Raw genomic sequence first — 24912 nt, 5'->3', positions numbered from 1 at the left:
CTTACTTTTAGCACAGTAGCAATCTGACGTCTATCCTTACTCGCAATTGATTCCTCCAGAGAAGGTCATCCCTACCCTTTCTGGGTAGGGACAGATGAAATGGGCAGATACTTTTCAACCCATATTTAATCGATGTTTATGTGATATTTGATAGTCTTACAATCCTTTTGATACTGCCTTTCTTTAATTTCTAAGACACTGCTTTTCTTTTTCTCTGTCTCTCTCAGTCCTTTTCTAAGCTTCTTTTCCTTAACCCCTTGAATGTCAGTATTTCTTCAGTTTTCATCTTTTATTCTTTTTCTTTTTCCTCTTTACACTATTGGCACAGAAAAGAAACTCAATACATGATTACTGAATAAGTGAGTCGAAGAATGTGCTTTTAAGAAACTATTTTGGCGTATTTATAGTTTTAGTTTAAGTTTTTTAATAATAGATGTTTCAAATACCAGCAACTAACTATCATAATATTAAAATTCAATTCTCAAAATTAGAGATGATGGGATAAATGGACACTGGAAGAGGTTTTATTTTTCATACAATACTTCCTCTAATTTGAGCATTGTTCATAGAAACTTGACTACGCAGCTGTCTGAAATGGTTTGAATTCTCTCAACATCGCTGTATTATTAAGGTTTCTGTTATTCTGGTTAAATAACGCCATTGGTTTCCAAGCATCAGCTATCTGGATTCTGTCTTCTTTCATTTATAGTCAATGGAAAAGAGACTGAATAACAGAAAAAAAGCAAAGTGAAGAGCTAGGAATTGAAAAAAGAGAGAGACCAGAAGCCATCTTTGTGATTAGTTCAAAATCAGAATCATTTTATAATCTGAAAAATTAACAGTTCTCTCTTAAAGTGTGTATGTAGTAAACTATGTGATTATGCAAGTATTTAGAACAGGTACCATGTATACTCTCATCTACTTCATCTAAAAATATCATTACATTTTAAATATTAGAATGCTATTTATATAATTTTTAAAAATAAAAATGATCTGTTACTGATTTGAAATAAGCTGTTCATGCTGATTTACTAGAATGATAAATTAGGCCCTGTGGTGCTTACAGAATATTATATTTTTAATAAAATAGTTAATTTAGTAAAGTACATAGTTCACTAAACAAATATAAAAAGAAACCATTTCATATAGTCATTCAAGGGGAAATCATATCATGTCAAAAACAATGTATTTATTTCTTCCACATAATGGAAAACAATGGAATATGAGTTAGAATACCCACCTACATAACTCTGCATAAGTGAAGAAAGGGTATTAATTAATTGTAAGTTCCTTATTAATTATAGCGTTAAAAAAGTGAACAATGAAAGTAGGCATATAAAGCAATATAAGCAAACATTCATTTTGGTTATTTTAAAAATGAAAATATGTTAGAAAGAGGCTTAAGTAACTTAATATAAGAGAGGTTATTAGCTCAAAATGCCCAAATACAAGGAGCTTTGTAAAAGCATACAAAAAGAGAAAACAAATTCTGATAAAGCTTTGCTGTGGAAATGGAATGGTTGATAGACATTCTATTCTGTAACGTATTTGTCTTTCAAGATGAATTGGCTTATATACGTTGCATAAATGAGAGAATCATATCAGCAAGCACATGCTCATTTACATGCAGTTTTTCCCAGCTAATGTTTTGAAGCAATCCTTAAAAATTCTGAAAATCCCACAGAAGCCCCTTCCTTTGGTGTGAGAAGTAGATAGTTGACAGGCTTTGAACTGCTAAACCCTCCAATGTATTTTGGGAATGTTCACGTGTAGAAAAAAGCTTAAGGGCATATTGCCCTTTATTTTAAAATAATGATTCATAAAAATGGCTTCTCCTGAAATTTATTAACTTTGATGAAACTGTTCCCTGTATAGGGAAAAAAAAAAGTTTTCTGGAATTTTCATTTTCCAGGAAGCACAAGTCTCATGTTTAAATCTACAAATATTGTCATTCTAGGTGCCAATTCTAGTAGAGATTTAATTATATGAATGTTCATATTGGGGTTGTTATTGCTTTTATTAAGGCTCTGATCACAGGGTCCTGGGTTTTGAGTTATTGGCACCAAATTTATTATCCTCATAGCCTTATTATTTTTAGTGACTGCTTTTTGCACAAGAGGTTTTTGGGAACACAAATACAGTAGAAAATTCATCTTATGATTGTCGTGTGTTTTAAATTACTGATAGGTGAAGATAAGGAGTCAAAAAATACCTACATCAAAATATGAGTATTCTAAGAAACATATTAAACAAAATTATAATTTAAAAACAAGTAGATAGTAGCAGAAATTGTCATGAATTTCTTGAACTTAGACAAAAAAGGAAAAGTTGTTCTTTTTTGAGCAGTAGTATTCTAGCCTGTTAAATCAATTATAAATTCTTCAATGGCAGCAACCATAATTTTTCCTTCTTTCCTATCTCTGGATATTTTTCTCTCATTCTGTACACTAAGTACTCAATATGTGCTTGTTGCTATTTCCCCAAATGCTAAAGTTATAATTTACTTATAGAAAGAATATATTACCTCTTTTGGAAAGTTATACCATAATAAGAATCATATTTTACTCAGTATATAACTCAAAAATCCCATTCCTATGGATCTGCTTAGGAAAAAAAAAATCACCAGAAGAAAAAATTGTATGTAAAATATATTAATCGAAACATTATTTGTAAATGTATTCATATATTAAGCAATAATGATAAAAATGTTTAGGAAGTTACTATATGTCAAGTTAATAAAATACCTGCTTATTCAAGTAATTATTATAACATACCAAAATATTAACTATTTTTGGAAATAATATCAAGGGACAAAGCAGTACACTGAATGGTATTACGATGATAGTGTTGTTACGCATTTGGAAAAAATGCAAAGGCAATATGCAAAAGTTAAAATGTTTTTCATAGCTTTTATGGTTTAAATATTTTTTAGAATTATTTTATTTCACATTTTTATCTTTTTCTATATTGTGCCTTGAATAATTTAAAAATAAAGTGCTAAAATAATTTTAAGTTGCAAAGTTGACATTTTGCTAACTTTGACAAGAACTCATCTGTTCTTTTAAAATTTTTTTTAAATCTAAAATAAAATGCTATATTGAACTATATTTGGCTTTATGCTAGCTACTAGAGAGGTAACCAAATAGAATACACCTAGATAGATGAGAGCTAATTCTCCATAAATAATGTTTTCTTAATTCTCTACAGATAATGTACTTTGTATATTTTGAAAATGTATAATGTTTATTATGTATAATGATAATTATCAATATGGATAATGTTCTCATGAGTTTTATCTTTTTTATGTATTTTCATGAATAGTTATTTTGTAAGGTATCATATGACTAAAGGCTTATTTTAATTATTATAGCGATGTACTATTTGAATCAATGCCTTAAATGATACCTTTTTAAGTTTATAAGCACTATAATTATTTCCTTATATTTGATATTTTGTGACTGTTTACTTGTCTATTACTTGTCCATTCTTCTTGGTATAATTTTAACAATCCTTTGTCATTTCTCTTCATTCATTGTATAGAGCATACAAATTTATAATGCATATTTATCATTGGTAAATTAAATTATATCCTTATAAATTATCATTTTATTCCTTTTGTATTGATTTAAATGCTAATTTGTTAGACGTTAACATAGTTGTGTTAGCTTTTCTTTGGCTCAAATCCTGTATGGTATATATTTTTTCATTATTTTATTTTCAACCTTTTCGAAACTTTTTGAAATTGTAGTTCAGCGATATCTCTTGTAAGAAGCTTATATTTGTGCTTGCTTTCTTTAGTTAATTTATGTATTTTCTACTTTCTAGAATTAGTTGTAATGGCTGTCACTCTTCCACTCTCTCACTAGTGGTTGTTCTAGAAATTTCAATATACATATTTCATTTATGAAAAATTGGCATTCTTACTTTTCCCCTGGTCAATGCAAATACCTTAGAATATGTTAACTACTCATCCCCCTCACCGTTTACATGCTCTTGTTGTTTTTATTACACACACACATACTCAGAGTAAGACATCATATATATTGTTTCACACACTCCTTTATTTAGAGTCACCTAATATTTCTATTTTCCATTCCTTTTCATTTCTATCTGCATCTCCAAGCTTCCATCTGTTGTCATTTTCCTTCTGCTTATAGAAGACATTCCAGGTGTCTCTGCAGGTCAAATATTCATTTAATTTTGAAGGATATTTTCAAGAAGGATATTTTCATTTTAGTTGGCATATATTCCTGTTATGAGTGGCCATTTACTCTGGTTCAGGGATTTTACCAGATTCTTTCTCTCTTTCTGTTTCTTTATGTCAGTCTATTTCTCTCTCTCTCTCTCTCTCTCTTCCTTTCCCTCACTCACTCTCTTACCGCCTACCTCTCTCTCCTTTTTTGGCAGACTCTAGACCCCACATCTATTCCCCCCAAGAATTTAAAGGGTATAAAATCTCTCAGTAGTTTCTCATTCTCCAGCCTCCTATTTCAGAATGGTCCGATACTCTTATAGAAGAGGAGACCCCAAATGCTAGACTGACTTCTCTTGTTTGTTTGTTTTTCATTTTCGTGAATGTTGTCCCTGTGATTTTTACTGCTTGTTAGCTCTCAGATGTCTTCAAGAAGATGGTTACTGCTTTATACACAGCTTTTCTAGTTGTTTTAATCAGAGCATGGGTCTGAAATGGCTAGTCTGCCCTTTTAGAGTGAAGTCCTTTGTTATTTGAAATACTGGGTTGTTAAGATTCAGCCTTCTTGGGATCTCCCCTGGTGGTGCAGTGGTTAAGACTCTGCCTGCCATTGCAGGGAACACGGGTTCAATCCTTGGTCCAGGAAGATTCCACATGCAGCAGAGCAACTAAGCCTGTGTACCACGACTACTCCAGCCCGTGCAACTAGAGCTGGTGCTCCACAATGAGAGAAGCCACAGCAATGAGAAGCCTGCGCACTGCAATGAAGAGGAACCCCGCTCGCTGCAACCAGAGAAAGCCCATGTGCAGCAGCAAAAACCCAACATGGCCACTAAATAAATAAATAAATAAAAGATTCAGCCTTCTTGCTGAATGTAGATGGAGCCCATTAATTTTCACTTCACTCTTTACTTTTCAATTTTCCTGGCAAAGTGCTTTTAAAAGAGGTTTTTCTGTTACAAAGAGTGTTACCGTAGATATTTTCATAGATGTCTCCTGGCACACATGGGCAAGAACTATTCTTTTATATAAAGCTCAGTCTGTGCAGAAAGTCTGATTCTTTCCTCTAGAAAGGGTTTGCTTCAGCTACTTCCAGTAGCCAGAATGTGCTCCCAACCAAGGATCACTGAAGGTCTCATATGGGAGTTTCAGGCTCAGATTATCCACACTAGAGTTTCAAACTCTAAAATCTCATGGTAGTGTTCCATGTCTCGAGGAAAATCAACCCTTTTGGATTCCTGCAGTTTCAGAATGCTTTCTTGTACTCTGGCCCTCTGCCATGCCAACTCCCCACCGCAGGCTCCAGCTCCTTTCTTATTTCTCAAGTCTGGGCATCCAAGTATTTAGGCATCCTCCCCTGCTTGCTTCTGCCTCTGTTTCTAGTCAATAAAATGTATCCCTTAATCTGTTTCTGACCCCCCAGGGTATAGATCTGTTTGTTTGTTTGTAGAAGAGTCCTTAGAGAGCTTTTCTACCTTCATTCTGACCTGAAAACTATGTCTAATCCAGGTCTGGTTGTTGTGGAGCGGGAGAATTCCTTAGACTTCTGTTGTATCATGATATGCCAAAGAACTTTCCCAATTAATCACCCATAATCTTTACAAATATTCATCTTATATGTTATCGTAACTATCCCAGTGCTTCGCCATGGCTGGTGGCTTTACTCCAGGAATCGTGGAGGACCCAGACACTATGAGAGCACAGCAGCCCCACACTGGGTGCCAAAAACTGTTACTAAAAGTGGGGTCCCGCTGCCCAGGCTCTAAAGCCAATAAAGAGGCAAGGTTGGTGGAAAGGAAAGTTAGCTTTTTTTCAGAGGCTGGCAACGGAGGGGTTGCGGGGTGGACTCATGTCCAAAGACCAGCTCTCCCCCAGGTGACAATCAGCGGGCGAGAGCATTTACAGGCAGAGGGAGGGGGCTACGTGCAGAAACAGCACAGTCAGCTCTGACAGTCATCTTGAAATTGGTCATGTTGTGATCTGATCAGTGTCCTCTTGATTGTTTCAAGAACACGTAGTTAGTCTTCAGTTCCAGGGTTGATTTGTTCCCATTTCTCTGAGGCCAGTTTTTGGAATTGTGGCAGCTTATGTCATGACTTACATTCTGGTCATCATGTAGTTAACATTTTCCACCTGGTAGGGGTTTCAGTATATACAAAACAGCTCATAGGATACAGCTCAGAATATTATCCATAGCACTTGAAGAGGAACTAAAGGTCCTTAGCTTTGCTTCATGACTAAACAAAATTATTGTTTTATCCTGTTTGACTGCTTTCCTTTGCTTCTGTATTTTCTCACTTCTCTGATTAAACTTATTATTTGGCTAAATTTTTTCTACAGACAAAAGGCGGGCGGAGGACATGGGGGGGGAGGATCATAGGACCCTGCTCATTTTACACACACACAAACACACGCACACACACACACACACACACACACACACACACACACACACACACACACACACACATCCAGTGTTCATTTCCCAACACTAAGCACATAGGTCCTTGTTTGGGACTAGGTCGCAGGAATATGAAACAACTATTTTTCAAACCTGATTCTTCTGATATTTGTACTCTGTCCTTTCTGCTTCATAAATGCCATGCTTGCAAAATAATTTTCACATATTAAGTTCTTCAAATATAGTTTCTAAAAATAAGTTCTACTGGAGAGGTCAATAATGCCTTAGGATTGCTGATTGAATTGATTAGGGAACTTAGCAAACAAAAAGGAAGAAATTTCAATATCATCCTATTTCATTCTTTAATGACTTTGCAATCTTGGTAAATCCAAATATCTCAAGGAGTTTAATTGATTGATTAAAAAATTATATCCATTGTAACATTTGAATCACTTAACGGACTTAAATTGCCTGGGCAAACCCCAAGAAATTGGATCAACAAATTGAAATACTCATCTTGGTGCACATAGCAAATTACAGTTGAAAGGCAAACTTGCAAATAGGAGTGTGTGTGTGTGTGTATATATATATATATATATATATAATACTTATTAAAGAAGAAAATGTATAACATCTGACAATTGACTTTCTTCTGGTCCAGCATGCTTTGATTCTCTCTGAGTTCACTTTTTTTCACCCATCCAAAGTTCATTGCCTTGTCATACATGAGATCAATGTATTAATTTTATTAAGTTGGTTATTATCTGACATGTACTTATTCTAAAAGCTTTGCCAACTGAAGGAAAGTCTAGTCTTTTTCTCTTATAATATAAAAACTATCCTGAAATAGAAACTACTATCTACTTCGGAAACAAAAATCCAGAATTCTGAACATAGAATATTTATGAAGACATACAGTATGATCAAATACACATTCTTTCTTTATCTAATGCTCCTTGTGCATCTATTACTATTAAGTCCTGCATAGACTGTGAGCTCAGGAGACACAGCAGCAATTGAGGAGCCCCCATGGTGCTTCAACCAACCCTTGCCATTAATTATATACTCTAAGTGGCATATTAGGAAACCTAGGTAGTGTCTTTGCTACACAGGCAAAAAAGGATGATTGAAAAGATATGATGCAAGATGAGAAGTCACTGCTGCCCCATGAAGTCAAGTGATAAGAACAGTGTGATTGACTGTGTGCAAGGTCACTGTTAAATTGTGCAGAATCAAGACTTACAGAAAACTCTGGTGTTGGCAATCAGTAAGTCACATTTTGTTACATGCACAGGCATCAGAATGTACTTTATGAAACATATAGCAAAACAGTAATGAAAAAATTGAGACACTGTGAGAAGGAAAGAAAAATATTTTTAAAGTATTTTGGAGTTAAGCTTCCTATAGATTTAGGAAGATACATGGCAAATATATTAATGTCAATAACAGAAAAACTTTTATGATTATAACCAAAATATAAAGGTCAATATTCTCAAATAACATTTTGTGAGGTATAGAAGTAAATCTGAATCTTCAACTCAGTTCTTGAATAATGCAATTACCAACAGATTTTTTAAAACAGAATTAATAATTACGATTTTTAAAGGCAACAAAAATGTAGAATAAATGCAATAATGTCACAAGTATATCTTTAAAAATATTGTGCTTCTAAATACATTTATAGAAGAATTTCCAGATGTGGAAACCTATAGCTTATAATAACAGAAAATTATTTTAGACTCTGAAGTCTTTGCAGAATCCTTTTCATTCCAACAAGCATTTCACAAATGTATGGATCAAGTAAATTTAATGTATCATTTTACATTTATGTGAAATACAGAAATAATTTATATTAGAATCATTTAATGTCCTGAAGCCATATTAATGTGATTTCCATATTTCTCTGCCAGACAAGCTTTGGTATTCCTTATAATTAAAACTGTTCTTAGTAATTTTTTCACTTACATGTACTTAAATTATCTTTCCACTCCCAAAGAAATAGCATCTCCAAGACATTTATTCATTAATTTATTCATTTTTAACTAATACTGTCTTCTTGTTCTTCTTGTTTGGCTATTTACACATCAATGGGTAGGTTCTATTCCATTCTCTCAAGGATATCAAATTCTAGTGAATGAGAGAGGGACATAAACAGTCAACTGGACACCACTAGAGATAGATTAAAGGTAAGAAAAAATATGTCATTGGGTAAACTAGCCTGCAAGGGATTTAGAATTCTTAAACAAAGTATGTCAGCCAAAGGAACACAGGTGAGACTTTCAGCAGAAAGAATACTGTGAGATAAGGAACAGAAATTAGAAACAGAATATGATGTTCAGGGGACCACAAGGAATGTGTTGTTAGTGGAATGCAAAATACTGAACAGTAAGTAGCCAAACCAGATGGCATTACCCTGATACTAAGAGAACCACAGGCTAATATCCTTTGTGAGTGTAGATGCAAAACCATCAACAGATTTTTAGCAAGCTAAATCCAACAATACATAAAATTGATCATGAACTATCTATCAAGGCTCATTTGTGGAATGCAAGGTTAGTTTAATATTTTAAAATCAATCAATGCAAATCACCATATAACCAGAATAAAGGAGAAAACTGTATAAACATATGAATAGATGCAGCAAAATACCTGAACAAATTCAACATCCATTCATGATATAATTTCCTAGTTCTCTAGGAATAGAATAGAACGTCTTCAATTTGATCTATGTCATTATGAAAAAACTAGAGCTAACATCTCATAATATTTTCCTCTCAGACTGACAAGTCCAGACATCTGAACTTACCATTTTTATGTAACTCAGTACTGTAAGTCCTAACTAGTACAATATGACAAGAAAAAAAAATATAAAATGTTTACAGATAGCAAGGGAAGAAGTACAACTTTCTGTTCAGAAATGACATGATTGTACATATAGAAAATCCTGAGAATTCTACAGAAAAGATATTAAAACTAATAGTTCAGTAAGGTCACAGGATACAAGATCAATGTACAAAAATCAATTGTAAAGTTATATACAAACAATGAACAAAGGGGAATTTTAAAAATTTAATGCCATTTAAAGTGGCATGAAAACCGTGAAATATTTAGGGATAAATGTAACAGGTTAATATAAAGCTAGAAAATTCAAGACAAGTTTGAATTGGTATAAGGAGAGACATGAAGAGGAGAGGAATAGAGTCCAGAAATAGAGCCACACATATATGGTCAATTGATTTTCAATAAATGTACCACCATCACTAAATCAGCAAGGTGTAATCATTTCAACAAATGATATTGAAAAAGTTAGATATTCATATAAAAAAAAAACAAACCTGAATCTTATTTCTTACCTTATACCATATACAAAAATTAAATGGAAATGGATCATAGACCAAAATATGAGTTGAATTTATGAAACTATTAGAGACAACACAGAGGAAAATCTTGGGGACTCAATTATGCAAAAACTTCTTAGATAGGATATAGAAAACATGAATTATAAAAGAAAAAATGGTAAAATTGACTTTATCAACATTAGAATCCCTCTTTGAAAACTATCATGTGTGTGTGCTTGTGTGTGTGTGTGTGTTGCTACATATATATGACAAAAATTTGGTGTTGAGAATTCTGAAAAAATTTACTTTTGAATAATGAAAACAGCAAAGATGAATAAGACAGAATTTTAAAATGGGTAAATTATTTGAACGTATACTCTGAAAAACAAGATAGACAAATAGCTAATTCATGCTTGATAAAGTGTTTGTTATTATTCATTTAGGAAATGAAAAACAATCCACAATGAAATAACCATTAGATGAGCTAAAATTAAAAAGACTGATAATACCATGTGGGGCTGAGGATATAGATCAATGTAGACACTCATTTATGCTGCTGGGAATGTAAAATGGTTCACTTTGGAAAACAATTTGACAGATTATAAAGTTAAACCTACATTCATTCTGGGCTCTTGCAATGTAACTTTCAGAAATTCACAAAGAAGAAACAAAAAATATTGCTTATCCTACGATGTGTACCTGATTGTTCACAGCAGCTTTACTTTTAAGAGTAGAAAACTGGAAACAACTTGAATTAACAGAAGAATAAACAAATATAGTGTGATATATTCATTCAATGTAGTGTTACTTAAATATAAGCAGCAAAGAACTACTGATATCCACAGCAACAGGAATAAATCTCAAAAACATGCTGAACAAAGATGTTAGACTGTAAAATTCCATTTGCATGAAAATATAGAAAAGGCAAGTCTAATCTGTAATGACCCGAAGATCAGTTGTTTCCTAAAGCCAGGACAAGGTGGGGAAGTAGGATTGTTTGCATGGGAACTTCTGAGGTGATAGAAATGTGCTATAATTTGAATGCAGTGGTGGTTACACAGGTCCATAAATTTGTTAAAACTTTTTGAAATACATTTTGAGTTGCTGTGTTTTAATACATGCAAATGATATTTTAATAAATTAGATTTTAAAATATAAACCAGTGAAAAACTATCCTGACATAAGAAGTTAAGCATTAAAAAGATTATTTTAAAACATGAGAGGGCATTCTTACATAAAATAAGCAGGATAAAATATTAGATCAAACATTTGAAAATCCACAGAGTGTGAGAAAGAGGGAGAGGGAAAGAAACAAGATATAAAAAGAGTCAAATGCATTAATTCAAAAAGTTATTTGTTCTGATCTAGTCCCAGTTGTTTATTTTTGCTTTTGTTTTCCTTGCCTGAGGAGACATATCCAAAAAAATTAGTAAAACCTATGGCAAAGAGCTTACTGCCTATGTTTTGTTTTAGAAGGTTTAGGGTTTCAGGTCTTACACTTAAGTTGTTAATCCATTTTTAATTTCTTTTTGTGTTTGATGTGAGAGCAGAGTCCAATTTGATTCTTTTGCATGTAGCTGTCCATTTATTGAAGAGACTTTCTTTACCCATGGTATTCTTGCCCCTTTTGTCATAGACTAATTGTCTTGCAAACTTGCTGAAATAGTTTATTAGTTCCAATAGTTCTTTTATGGATTTCTAAAGGTTTTTTTTTTTTTTTTATACACATGATCTGGTCATCTGTGAAGAGAGAGATTTTATCTCTTTCTTTCTAATCTAAATGTCTTGTAGTTCTCTTTCTTGCTGAATTTCCCTGGCTAGATTCTGTAGCACAATATTGAATTGAAGTGGCAAGAGCAGCCATCCTTGGTATGTTGCTAATCATAGTTGCAAAGTACTTAGTCTTTTACCTTAAAGTATGATGTTACCCATGGACTTTTCGTTGGCAATCTTTACCAAGCTGAAGAAGATCCCTTTTACTCCTAGTTTGAGTGTTTTGTCATGAAAAGGTACTAGATTGTTTATATGCTTATTCTGCATATATTGAGATGACCAAATGGCATTTGTTTCTTTTTTTTTTTTTTTTTTTTATATATATATTTTTTTTATTATTTTATTTTATTTTTTTGGGGGGTACACCAGGTTCAATCAACTGTTTTTATACACATATCCCCATATTCCCTCCCTTCCTTGACGCCCCCCCCTCGATTCCCCCCCACCCTCCCTGCCCCAGTCCTCTAAGGCATCTTCCATCCTCGAGTTGGACTCCCTTTGTTATACAACAACTTCCCACTGACTATTTTACAGTTGGTAGTATATATATGTCTGTACTACTCTCCCGCTTCTTCTCAGTTTCCCCTTCACCCCCCACCCCCTCCCATACCTCGAGTTCTCCAGTCCATTCTCTGTATCTGCTTCCCTGTTCTTGTCACTGAGTTCATCAGTACCATTTTTAGATTCCGTATATGTGAGTTAGCATACAATATTTGTCTTTCTCTTTCTGACTTACTTCACTCTGTATGACAGATTGTAGTTCTATCCACCTCATTACATATAGCTCCATCTCATCCCTTTTTTATAGCTGAGTAATATTCCATTGTATATATATGCCACATCTTCTGTATCCATTCATTTGTTGATGGGCATTTAGGTTGCTTCCATGTCCTGGCTATTGTAAAGAGTGCTGCAATAAACATTATGGTACAAGTTTCTTTTGGGATTATGGTTTTCTTTGGGTATATGCCCAGGAGTGGGATTACTGGATCATATGGTAGTTCTATTTGTAGTTTTTTAAGGAACCTCCAAATTGTTTTCCATAGTGGCTGTACCAACTTACAGTCCCACCAACAGTGCAGGAGAGTTCCCTTTTCTCCACACCCTCTCCAACATTTGTTGTTTCCAGACTTTGTGATGATGGCCATTCTGACTGGTGTGAGGTGATACCTCATTGTGGCTTTGACTTGCATTTCTCTGATGATGAGTGATGTTGAGCATCTTTTCATGTGTTTGTTGGCCATCTGTATGTCTTCTTTGGAGAAATGTCTATTTAGATCTTCTGCCCATTTGTGGATTGGGTTATTTGCTTTTTTGGTATGAAGCTGCATGAGCTGCTTGTATATTTTGGAGGTTAATCCTTTGTCCGTTGTTTCATAGGCAATTATTTTTTCCCATTCTGAGGGTTGCCTTTTAGTCTTGTTTATGGTTTCTTTTGCTGTGCAAAAGCTTTTAAGTTTCATGAGGTCCCATTCGTTTATTCTTGATTTTATTTCCCTGATTCTAGGAGGTGGGTCAAAAAGGATGTTGCTTTGATGTATGTCAAAGAGTGTTCTGCCTATGTTTTCCTCTAGGAGTTTGATAGTGTCTGGCCTTATATGTAGGTCTTTAATCCATTTGGAGTTTATTTTTGTGTATGGTGTTAGGAAGTGTTCTAATTTCATTCTTTTACATGTTGCTGTCCAATTTTCCCAGCACCACTTATTGAAGAGGCTGTCTTTTTTCCATTGTATACTCGTGCCTCCTTTGTCAAAGATAAGGTGCCCATATGTGTTTGGGCTTACTTCTGAGTTCTCTATTCTGTTCCATTGATCTTCCTTTCTATTTTTGTGCCAGTACCATACTGTCTTGATCACTATGGCCTTGTAGTATAGTTTGAAGTCAGGAAGCCTGATTCCACCAACTCCATTTTTCCGTCTCAAGATTGCTTTGGCTATTCGGGGTCTTTTGCGTTTCCATACAAATCGTAAGATTTCTTGCTCTAGTTCTGTGAAAAATGCCATTGGTAATCTGATTGGGATTGCATTAAATCTGTAAATTGCTTTGGGTAGTACAGTCATTTTCACGATGTTGATTCTTCCAATCCAGGAACATGGTATATCCCTCCATCTGTTTATGTCATCTTTGATTTCTTTCATCAATGTCTTAAAGTTTTCTGCATACAGATCTTTTGCCTCCTTAGGCAGGTTTATTCCTAGGTATTTGATTCTTTTGGTTGCAATGGTGAATGGGAGAGTTTCCTTAATTTCTCTTTCTGCTCTTCCGTTGTTAGTGTATAGGAATGCAAGAGATTTCTGTGCATTAATTTTGTATCCTGCTACTTTACTAAACTCATCAATGAGTGCTAGCAGTTTTCTGGTAGAGTCTTTAGGGTTTTCTATATATAGTATCATGTCATCTGCAAAGAGTGATAATTTTACTTCTTCTTTTCCAATTTGGATTCCTTTAATTTCTTTTTCTTCTCTGATTGCTGTGGCTAACACTTCCAAAACTATGTTGAATAACAGTGGTGAGAGTGGACACCCTTGTCTTGTTCCTGTTCTTAGAGGGAATTCTTCCAGTTTTTCTCCATTGAGAACAATGTTGGCTTTTGGTTTGTCATATATGGCTTTTATGATGTTGAGGTAATTTCCTTCTATGCCCATTTTCTGGAGAGCTTTTATCATAAATGGATGTTGAACTTTGTCAAAAGCTTTTTCTGCATCTATTGAAATGATCATATGGTTTTTATCCTTCAATTTGTTGATATGATGTATCACGTTGATTGATTTGCGTATATTGAAGAATCCTTGCATCCCAGGGATAAACCCCACTTGATCGTGGTGTATGATTTTTTTAATGTGCTGTTGCAGTCTGTTAGCTAGTATTTTGTTGAGGATTTTTGCATCTATATTCATCAGTGATATTGGTCTGTAGTTTTCTTTTTTTGTGACATCTTTGCCTGGTTTTGGTATCAGGGTGATGGTAGCCTCATAGAATGAGTTTGGGAGTGCTCCGCCTTCTGCAATATTTTGGAAGAGTTTGAGAAGGATAGGTGTTAACTCTTCTCGAAATGTTTGATAGAATTCGCCTGTGAATCCATCTGGTCCTGGGCTTTTGTGTGTTGGGAGATTTTTAATCACTGCCTCAATTTCTGTACTTGTGATTGGTCTGTTCATGGTTTCTATTTCTTCCTGGTTCAGTCTTGGAAGATTGTATTTTTCTAAGAATGTATCCATTTCTTCCAGGTTATCCAATTGATTGGCATGTAGTTGCTTGTAGTAGTCTCTCATGATGTTTTGTATTTCTGAGGTGTCCGTTGTGACTTCTCCTTTTTCATTTCTAATTCTGTTGATTTGCATCTTCTCCCTTTTTTTCTTGATGAGTCTGGCTAATGGTTTATCAATTTTGTTAATCTTCTCAAAGAACCAGCTTTTAGTTTTATTTATTTTTCTTATGGTTTCTTTCCTTTCTTTTTCATTTATTTCTGCTCTGATCTTTACGATTTCTTTCCTTCTGCTCACTTTGGGGTTTCTTTGTTCTTCTTTCTCTAGTTGTTTGAGGTGTAAGGTTAGGTTGTTTATTCGATCATTTTCTTGTTTCTTAAGGTAGGACTGTATTGCTATAAACTTCCCTCTTAGAACTGCTTTTGCTGCATCCCATAGGTTTTGGGTTGTTGTGTTTTCGTTGTCATTTGTTTCTAGATACTTTTTGATTTCCTCTTTGATTTCTGTAGTGATTCCTTGGTTGTTTAATAGTGAATTGTTTAGCCTCCATGTGTTTGTATTTTTTGCAGTTTTTTTCCTGTAATTGATATCTAGTCTCATGGCATTGTGGTCTGAGAAGATGCTTGATATGATTTCAATTTTCTTGAATTTGCTGAGGTTTGATTTGTGACCCAAGATGTGATCTATCCTTGAAAATGTTCCGTGTGCACTTGAGAAGAAAGTGTAGTCTGTCGTTTTTGGATGGAATGTCCTATAAATATCAATTAAGTCGAGATGGTCTAATGTGTCATTTAAGGCTTGTGTGTCTTTATTTATTTTCTGTTTGGATGATCTGTCCATTGATGTAAGTGGGGTGTTCAAGTCTCCCACTATAATTGTGTTACTGTCGATGTCCCCTTTTATAGCTGTTAGCATTTGCCTTATGTATTGAGGTGCTCCTATATTGGGGGCATAGATATTTACCATTGTGATATGTTCTTCTTGGATGGATCCCTTGATCATTATGTAGTGCCCTTCCTTGTCTCTTTTAATAGTCTTTACTTTCAAGTCTAATTTGTCTGATATGAGTATTGCTACTCCAGCTTTCTTTTGACTTCCATTTGCATGGAATATCTTTTTCCATCCCTTCACTTTCAGTCTATATGTATCCCTTGGTCTGAAGTGGGTTTCTTGTAGGCAGCATATAGAAGGGTCTTGTTTTTGTATCCATTCAGCCAGTCTGTGTCTTTTGGTTGGAGCATTTAATCCATTTACATTTAAAGTGATTATTGACATGTGTGTTCCAATTACCATTTTCTGAATTGTTTTGGGTTTGTATTTGTAGGTGTTTTCCTTTTCTTGTGTTTCCTACTTAGAGAAGTTCCTTTAGCACTTGTTGTAAGGCTGGTTTGGTGGTGCTGAATTCTCTTAACTTTTGCTTGTCTGGAAAGCTTTTGATGTCTCCCTCAAATCTGAATGAGATTCTTGCTGGGTAGAGTATTCTTGGCTGTAGGTTTCTCTCTTTCAGGACTTTCAGTATATCTTGCCATTCCCTTCTGGCCTGCAGAGTTTCTGTAGAAAGGTCAGCTGTTATCCTGATGGGTTTTCCCTTATATGTTGTTTGTTGCTTTTCTCTTGCTGCTTTTAATATTTTTTCTTTGTGTTGAATTGTCGTTAGTTTGATTAATATGTGTCTTGGTGTATTTCTCCTTGGGTTTATTCTGTATGGGACTCTCTGTGCTTCTTGGACTTGGTTCATTATTTCCTTTCCCATGTTGGGGAAGTTTTCCACTAGAACCTCTTCAAATATTTTCACAGACCCTTTCTTGTTTTCTTCTTCTTCTGGGATGCCTATAATTCGAATGTTGGTACGTTTAAGGTTATCACTGAGGTCTCTGAGGCTGTCTTCTAGTCTTTTTATTTTTTTATCTTTTTCCTGCTCTGTGGCGTTTATTTCTTCCATTCTATCTTCCAACTCACTTATTCGTTCTTCTGCCTCAGTCATTCTGCTGGTTAGAGCATCTAGAGTATTTTTAATTTCAGTTATTTTGTTATCCATTGCTGTTTGTTTTTCTGAGTTCTTATGAACTGTTTCTTGTACTTTCTCTAATTTGTTATCGAGATTTTGTATCATTTTTACTATCATTACTCTAAATTGTTTTTCAGGCATTTTTCCTATTTCCTCCTCATTTATTTGGTCTTGTGGGTTTTTTTCCTGCTCCTTTGCCTGCATGGTGTTTCTTTGTTTCCTCATGGTTGTCCAAGCTTTTGGGGTTGCTTGTCCTGGTGATAGAGGTGTTTATAGAAGACTGTCCAAGCCTCAGACTAATGTCCAAGTATTGGATTAGACGAATATTCAGTCGGCTATGTCAGGTTCTCCGCAGCCCTTTCCGGTGTCCGAGGCCGTCTGCTGGTTTTCAGCTGGTTCTCTGTGGGAATGACTGTGTCCTTCCGTGCATTCCCAATGCATCTAGATCCTTTGCGTGGCTACTCTTCCTCTTGCCTTTCTAGGGGCAGAATTCTGTGACATAAAGAAGAGGTGGGCAACCAACTTTTCTGAGCCTCCGTGTTTCTTTGTCCCTCTCTTCCACATACCAGATACGGTGGCAGCGGGAACGAGGAATTGCTTGCAAACCCAGGGACTGAAACCAAGAAAAGAAAGGCGAGGCGGGAAAGGCACACAGCCGCGTCTTCTGAGCGCGCCTGGCCCTGACAGCTGGGAAAGGGGGGAAGGTCAGCGCTGCCTACGCGCGCTCTGCGTGATGGGAGCTTCCCCAGCACAGCACACGCTGGGCGCCTCTGCGGCGCCTGCGCAGCCGCCAAGATTCTGCGCAGTGCAAGGCGGCATTTGTTTCTTATTATCTTTCACTATTATGTGATAGTGATTGATTTTTGTATGGTAAATCAACCTTGCTTTTCAGAAGTAAGTCCTGACTGGTCATTCTTTTGTTAGGTTGCTAAATTCAGCTGACTAGTATTTTTTTTTTTTTTGAGGATTTCCACGTCTATCAACATAACGGATAGTTTTCCTGTGGTATCTATGTCTTTTTATTATCAGTGCAATGCTGACCCCATAAGAATGAGTTGGGGAGTTTGATGGTTAATTTTGTGTATGAACTGGACTGATTATGAAGTGCCCAGATTAAGCATTATACTGGGAGTGTCCATGAGAGTGTATCTGGATGGGATTAGCATTTGAATTCCTGGACTCCATAAAAGAGTGTGACCTTCCTGATCCATTGAGGGCCAGAAAAGAACAAAAAAATGGAGAAAAGAGGAATCCATCCCTTTTCCTGTGTATTGCTCTTTGACCAGAGACATTGCAACTCATCTTCTGTGGCCCTCAGACTGGGATTTACATTGTTCACTTCTCTGGTTTTCAGGCGCTTGGACTCAGACTGAATTATACCACATGTTTTCCTGGGTCTCCAGTTTATAAAAGGCAGCTTGTGGGACATCTAAGCCTCTGTAATTGGGTGAGCCAATTCCTTATAATAAACCTCCCCCCATCCCCCATGTGTAATATTGATTCTGTTCCTCTGGAGAAATCTGACTAGTACAGAAAGTGTTCCTTCCTTTTCTATTTTTGAAAGAGTTGTGAAGAATAAGGATAAATTCTTCTTGAAATGTTAAGAATCCTCCAGTTGAAGCCATCTGGGCCTGGAGTGGGGTTTTCTTTTGGGGGAGTTTTTGAATTACTTATTCTATCTCTTATTATAAGTCTATTCAAATTTTTTTCTTTTTTCTGAGTCAGACTTGGTAATTTGTGCCTTTCCAGGGATGTTCCATTTCATCAAGATTATTTAATATATGTTAGCATAATACTATGTTAACATATGGTTGCTCAGAGTATTCCCTTATAAATATTTTTTATCTGTAAATTGAACGGTGTAATCTCCTTTTTCATTTGTGATTTTAATAATTTGTTCTTTTTTCTTTGTCAATATACCTAAAAGTTTTTCAATTTTGCCACTATTTTTAAAGAACCAAATAGGATATTATTGATTTTCTCTATTTGTTTACCTTCTATTTCTTTGATTTTCATTCTAACCCTTATTATTCTCTCCTTAGTGTTTGATTTCAATCCAATTGCTCTTTTTCTTTTTCTAGTTTCTCAAGATGTAAATTTACATTACTGATTTGAGATCTTTTCTCTCTCTTTTTAAAATAGGTATTTATAACCATTAATTTCTTTCTAAAAACTGCTTCAACTGCATTCATCTCAGAGTATTTTCTAGTTTTCCTTGTTGTAACTTCTTTATCTTATGTATTATTTAGGAATATGTTAATTTTCATGTATTTGTCAATATCCTGAATTTTTCTCCTGTAACTTAAAAAAATTAATTACACCAGATTGGAGAATATTCTTTGTAAGATTTTGTATGATCTCAATTGTTTTGTAAAGGCTTGTTTGGTGGCCTGATACACTATGGTCTACACTGGAGAATATGCCCTGGGTTCTTAAGAAGAATGTGTCATCCAGCTCTTATTAGGTGACTCTTTTATAGAAGTCTAGTTGTTTTATAGTGTTTTTCTATTTGGTTGTTGATCTTATGCCTAATTTTTCTCTCTGGCTTTGAAAGTGGAATATTGACATCTCCAGTTATTATTGTTAAATACATTCTCTAGTGTAGACCATATGCCACCAAACAAGCCTTGGTCCGTGCAATAATGTAATTAAAAAAATATATAACTTTGAGTGTTTTAGGAAGAGACATAATTGTCATGTTTTCCTGATAGACTGAGCATTTTCTCATAATAAAGTGAATTTTTTTCCCCATTGACAGTTTTGTGTTAAAGACTGCTTTGTCTGATATTACTATAGCTATCCAGAGCTGTTGGTTATTGCTTTTGTGATAAATCACTGATATTTCAGATTTTCTTTCCTTCCCATTCTGCTCCAAATATCATGTGCCAGTGTATGGGGGAGTTTACGATGGCCTTGTGGTAGCAGGGGAGGCAGTCTTAGGTTTATGTAGTATCACCTGAATCCACACGAATCTCAATGACAATAATGTCCCTTGTCTGGCTGTTCTATACATGTTTTGCGGGCTTCTGTTGTGCAGCTACAGAACTCAAGATATTTTCTGTTTCAATTTACTCCTGAGATGGTCTCCTCTTTGCTGATGGATGCCCATCCCAAGTCTCATTGTGATTTCCCCTTGAGTACTGCCTGTGACTCATTCGATTCTCCACCTGGTAATTCAGCCCTTTGGTAGTTTTCAAGTGTGCTTTTCTTCATTACGGTGAACCGTCTGATGTGTTCACTAACTGGCTTCTATAGCTTTGTAACCTGTCACATCAAATGGCACCCTGGAACTGTGGGACAACTTATGTCTTGGAAACCATGCCCAAACACCAATTTTGTTCTGATGTCCTGCAGTGTAGTGATGATGCATCTTGAAATCCAGCCTCTTCTCTGAATCTAAAACGTTAAAAAAGGAAAAAAAAAAAAAAAGGAAAAAACAAGGGGATATATAAACAGAGAAAATAAGAAAGAGACAGGGAGGAAAGAAGGAAAGGAAGGAAAGAAGCAAGGAAGGAAGGAAGGGAGAAAGGATGGGAGAAAGGATGGAAGGACGGGAGAGAGGGAGGAGGGGAGGAAGGAGCAAGAAAAGCCAATTTGTTCTCAGCATCCTCAGGTTTCCCTGCTCAGGTACTTTGGCTCAGGATTAGCAGGTCGTGAATAATCACATTTCTCACTGCCTGTTTTATCTACTTTTGTCATTTTCTTATTCCCAAGTTTGGGCTTTTTCCTCTTTCTTAAGTGTTCACAAGCTTCAATATGTCATACTCTCCTTCATCTTAGGCATCGTTCACCATCTCTTCCTTGGGACTTGATAGGAATAGTTTTTGGAGCTAGTGATTGATGGATGTTAATAATAAAATACATGGAGTTTCAGGCATTATTGACACTTTTGTAAATTAGATCACAAAGTATCCCTGCAGATTTTATCTGACTATATGTCTTCTACTCGTACTTTGGAAATTCTTTTTGTTTTTCATTAAAACTTGTCCAAAATATCAGTGTCACACTGAAGTATTTAAGAAGATAAGCAATATAAATTTACACACCAAATAAATTGCTATTTATAAAATTGATAAATAAATGATGTTTATTTTTTGAAATAATTTTTGTATTTATTTTTAATGTTCAGGTAAACTGACAGTTATTAAGATGATGTTTATTCAGATTTTAATCATTACACATATGATTTCTTTGTTTTCATATATTTTTCTATTGTTCAACCTATTGTGAAACACACTGTTAATTTTATGTAAATGATTATAAAAAGTAATTTTCAGCTTGGTAAAAATATTATATATACTATCTTATATAGTTATATATGATTATATATAATATCTAATTTACATAAATTTATAGACAGCAATTATATATAATATAGTGTTTTCAGTTTATGTAGCATTTCTAACTTTCTCTTTTCTATTATGAATTACATTATTCTTGATCATTAAGTGATTTTGTTCACAATACAGGAAGGATTTGACATTTTCATTTTTTCTCACTTAAAATCTTTTAAAAGATAACGTACTCAGAATCTGTACCAAAACTTGATTTTTATGTTGCTTCCTTCTTAGTTTAAAATTACAGCTAGTTGCTAATAAAAATTTTAATAATAGGAATAATAATAGAAAATTTGAATTCAAAATTTACAATCATGATGGAAATCTTTAATTAATATCACTCCTAAATTTAATCATGTACCATTAAAAATTTTAAGTTTTTATGGTATTTTCTACTTGTGATTTAGTAGGAATATAGTATTATGCAACAAAAGGTTGAGATTTATCCCTTTAAAAGAAAGAAAAATGTAAAAAATACGTTATTGAAAAAATATTATATATAAATATCTACGACTGGAGTAAGAATTTACTTTTTAAAGTTTAGAGCATTAATTAAGAAAAGATGTTTATGTCAAAAACCTTGAATTCCACAGGGAAATATACATATTTCTTTAGACAAATGATAATGAAACCTTCACATTCCCAGGGCAGATGTGAAGACACACAATTGATGTATCCAAAATGTCTAATTCTGAAGAAAATAAATAAGGTTAAATCCCTTTGAAAAATAGACTGGTGAGTAATTTAAACTGAATTCTACCTCAGCTCTTTTATACAAAGATATATATTAATAGGAAAGGAAATATGGGAAGATACCAGCATGGTGGAGAAGGAAATACAAACAGTCCGAAATAAAAATGTTACTTCATTAGGTCTATTAAAATTATAAAAAGTATTGAAAATACTTATGGATTACTATGGCAATTAGAGTTATTTCAAACTTTATTATTCTAATTATTTCAGTTTACTTGACGAAAACTGATCTTTAAGAAGCTGACCTTCCAGAAAAGAAGTTGGCTCAGGCAGACTCTGAAGAAAACAGTCACAGTCTTAGGGTGATTGTTCACAGAACAGTGATTGCTCAGGCAATCACTTCTGGTCCAGAGCAAGACCTGGACCAAGACTCCTGATCCTGCCAATGAGAGGTCTGTGCTTTTCCATCCAAGAATACTAGACTAGCAGGATAGGACTGGAGCCAAGATTCTGTCCTGTCATATGGCTATTGTGTCTTGATTGCAATCCCACAAAGAGGGGGCACTTTACTGTAATAGGGAAGAAACTTTTGTATTCTATTACAAGTTAATCTCTAAAGGGATGTGGCCTATAAGCTTAAATTGTACATAATGGCCCATCTCCGGGAACCCTGCTTCCCAGGTAATGAGCATTATGTTAAAGACCTTTACTTAGCTCACAGGAAACATCCTGACCAGGCCCACCTGTGAATGGGGCAGGAGGAAGAAATTGACACATCCCCTCCAGAGGCTTGTGGGAACCAGGAAGTGTTTGACTTTACTCTCTCCCCTTTTAGTATAAAAGAGGCCTGAATTCTAAGTCAGGTAAGATGGTTCTCTGGAGGCATGAGCCCACCATCATCTTATTTTGCCGGCTTTCTGAATAAAGTCATTATTTCCTGCCCCAGCAACTCTTCTCTCAATTATTGGCCTGTCATGAAGTGAGCAGTATCAGCTTAGACTCAATAACGTTACCATTCTTGCTGCTTAAAGGATCTGTGGCCAATTGTGAGCATCCCTCTCCTGGAGTGTGACATCATGCCCTGCCAGCCATCTGCGTGTGCACTAGGTGACCAGGGACCCACATACCTGCTACTGCTCCTATCATTGTGAGTTTCCCAGTGAGCACTCTTTCAACAGGCCTGACATTTGAGCACTTGACCATTTGCTTTTCTTTTAGGGAAAGTCAGCTCCACAGTTAAGAATAAGCTATATCCTATTCTTTGAGAAAACAAGAATTGTGGGTATTTTTTGCTTGTTTGTTTAGGTCAATTTGGCTGCTAAGAATTGCCAAAACATCAATGTTATATTGTGTCTTGTTATTCCTTTCTTCTCAATATTTATATATATATATATATATTTGAAGGGAATTTAATTCTTATTTCATAACAAGCTATTTTTATTAAAAATAAGAACAGCTGCAAAGTTTACCTAATGATATTATTCTTTACCATGACTAACTGGTCTTTAATATTCTAGTATCAATGTCTAAGGGCAGCTAACTCAATTATAGGTTTACATTGGTTAAAACAGTAATTCATTTTCTTATACAATAATTACTGATTGCTTTATGCAGCATGCCAACAAACCTACAAATGTTAGGTCTTTAGTAAAGATTTTATTTTGTCAGAGATGTCAAAGGCCTACAAGAAAATGGTGCCTGACTTGTGATATGACAAATTTAGATGAAAAGGTGTCTTATTCCAGGCAGACAAATAGCAAGTATAAAGGACCTGAAGCTTGTGGGAGCATGGCAGACAGAAGAGAATGGAATAAAGCAGTATCTTGATCAACGAAGGTAAAGAAGAGTTTTGCACAGCCTGAAGCTGGAGAATTTGATTGGAGTCAGGTCATGTGGCTTGAAAGCCAAACTGGGCAACTGTGAATTGATCCTATCAGTGGAAACCATTCTAAGGAGCAAATAATTACAACTGGGAGAGATGACACAGTTTATATGATGTTTGAAAATATATCTCTGACTAGGTTGTAGAGAATTTGGATTAGATGCAGTTAGGTTTTGCTTCCTGTAGGCCAAATGACAGATAATAATAGCTTAGGCAAGGGTTATAATGTTACAGTCAATGAGAATTGATGAGAATAGGGTTATTAATGGCATTGCATGTACTTGGCAATGATTGAATATGGAGGAAGAATAAGAAAGTAATTCAAGAATGACTTATACAGTTGGATGGATGGAGAGACCACTCACTGAGATTGAGGATACTGGAAAAGGAGTAGGGTTTGAGGGAAAAGGTGATGAGTTCAGTTTTGAGTTTATTGATTTGCAGTGTTTTGTGACATTCTTCTAATAGGAGATATTGCATAGTCAGTTGTACCCATCAATCTGGAGCCCGGAAGCAGAGTCTGGACTGGTAGGACGCATGTTACAGTTACTTGCAAATAGGTTTCCTATAAATAAGCAATAGAAACAACTGTGGACCATTTAAGCAGACATGTGGCTTTAGTGGAAGGATTTTTATTGACTCAAGTATTCTCAAATATATCCACAGAACCAGGCTCAGAAAATAATCAAGAGCCAAGAATGCAAGGTGGTCAACTCAAAGCAAAAATCACACCCCAGAGCCCTTCTAGTGAGAATGTCCATACCCCTCACCTCATTCACCTCCAACCCCTCTGTGCCACAGGATATTGGATGCTGCTAAAGATGTTGCCAGCACTGCCCCTGCTGTTAGAACTGCAGAGGAGGAGCTCAACTGTGCTTGTTGCTACTGTGAAGATGAAGCCGTGACTGTGTGAGATGATTTGTCTTCCTAGTTGGAAATTTAAACTCTGCTAGACGTGTGTATCTGATTACCCAACCTAGAACATATGCTTGAGCTGGAAAAGTGCATCTTAATAGCTTCTCTGAGTCCAAACGAGTCCCATGCAATGGAGAATTCCTCACTCACAGGAATGGGTTTCAGAC

Source organism: Hippopotamus amphibius, chromosome 3 (assembly GCF_030028045.1).
Source record: "Hippopotamus amphibius kiboko isolate mHipAmp2 chromosome 3, mHipAmp2.hap2, whole genome shotgun sequence".
NCBI lineage: Eukaryota > Metazoa > Chordata > Mammalia > Artiodactyla > Hippopotamidae > Hippopotamus > Hippopotamus amphibius.
Note: the sequence above shows the minus strand (reverse complement) of the source record.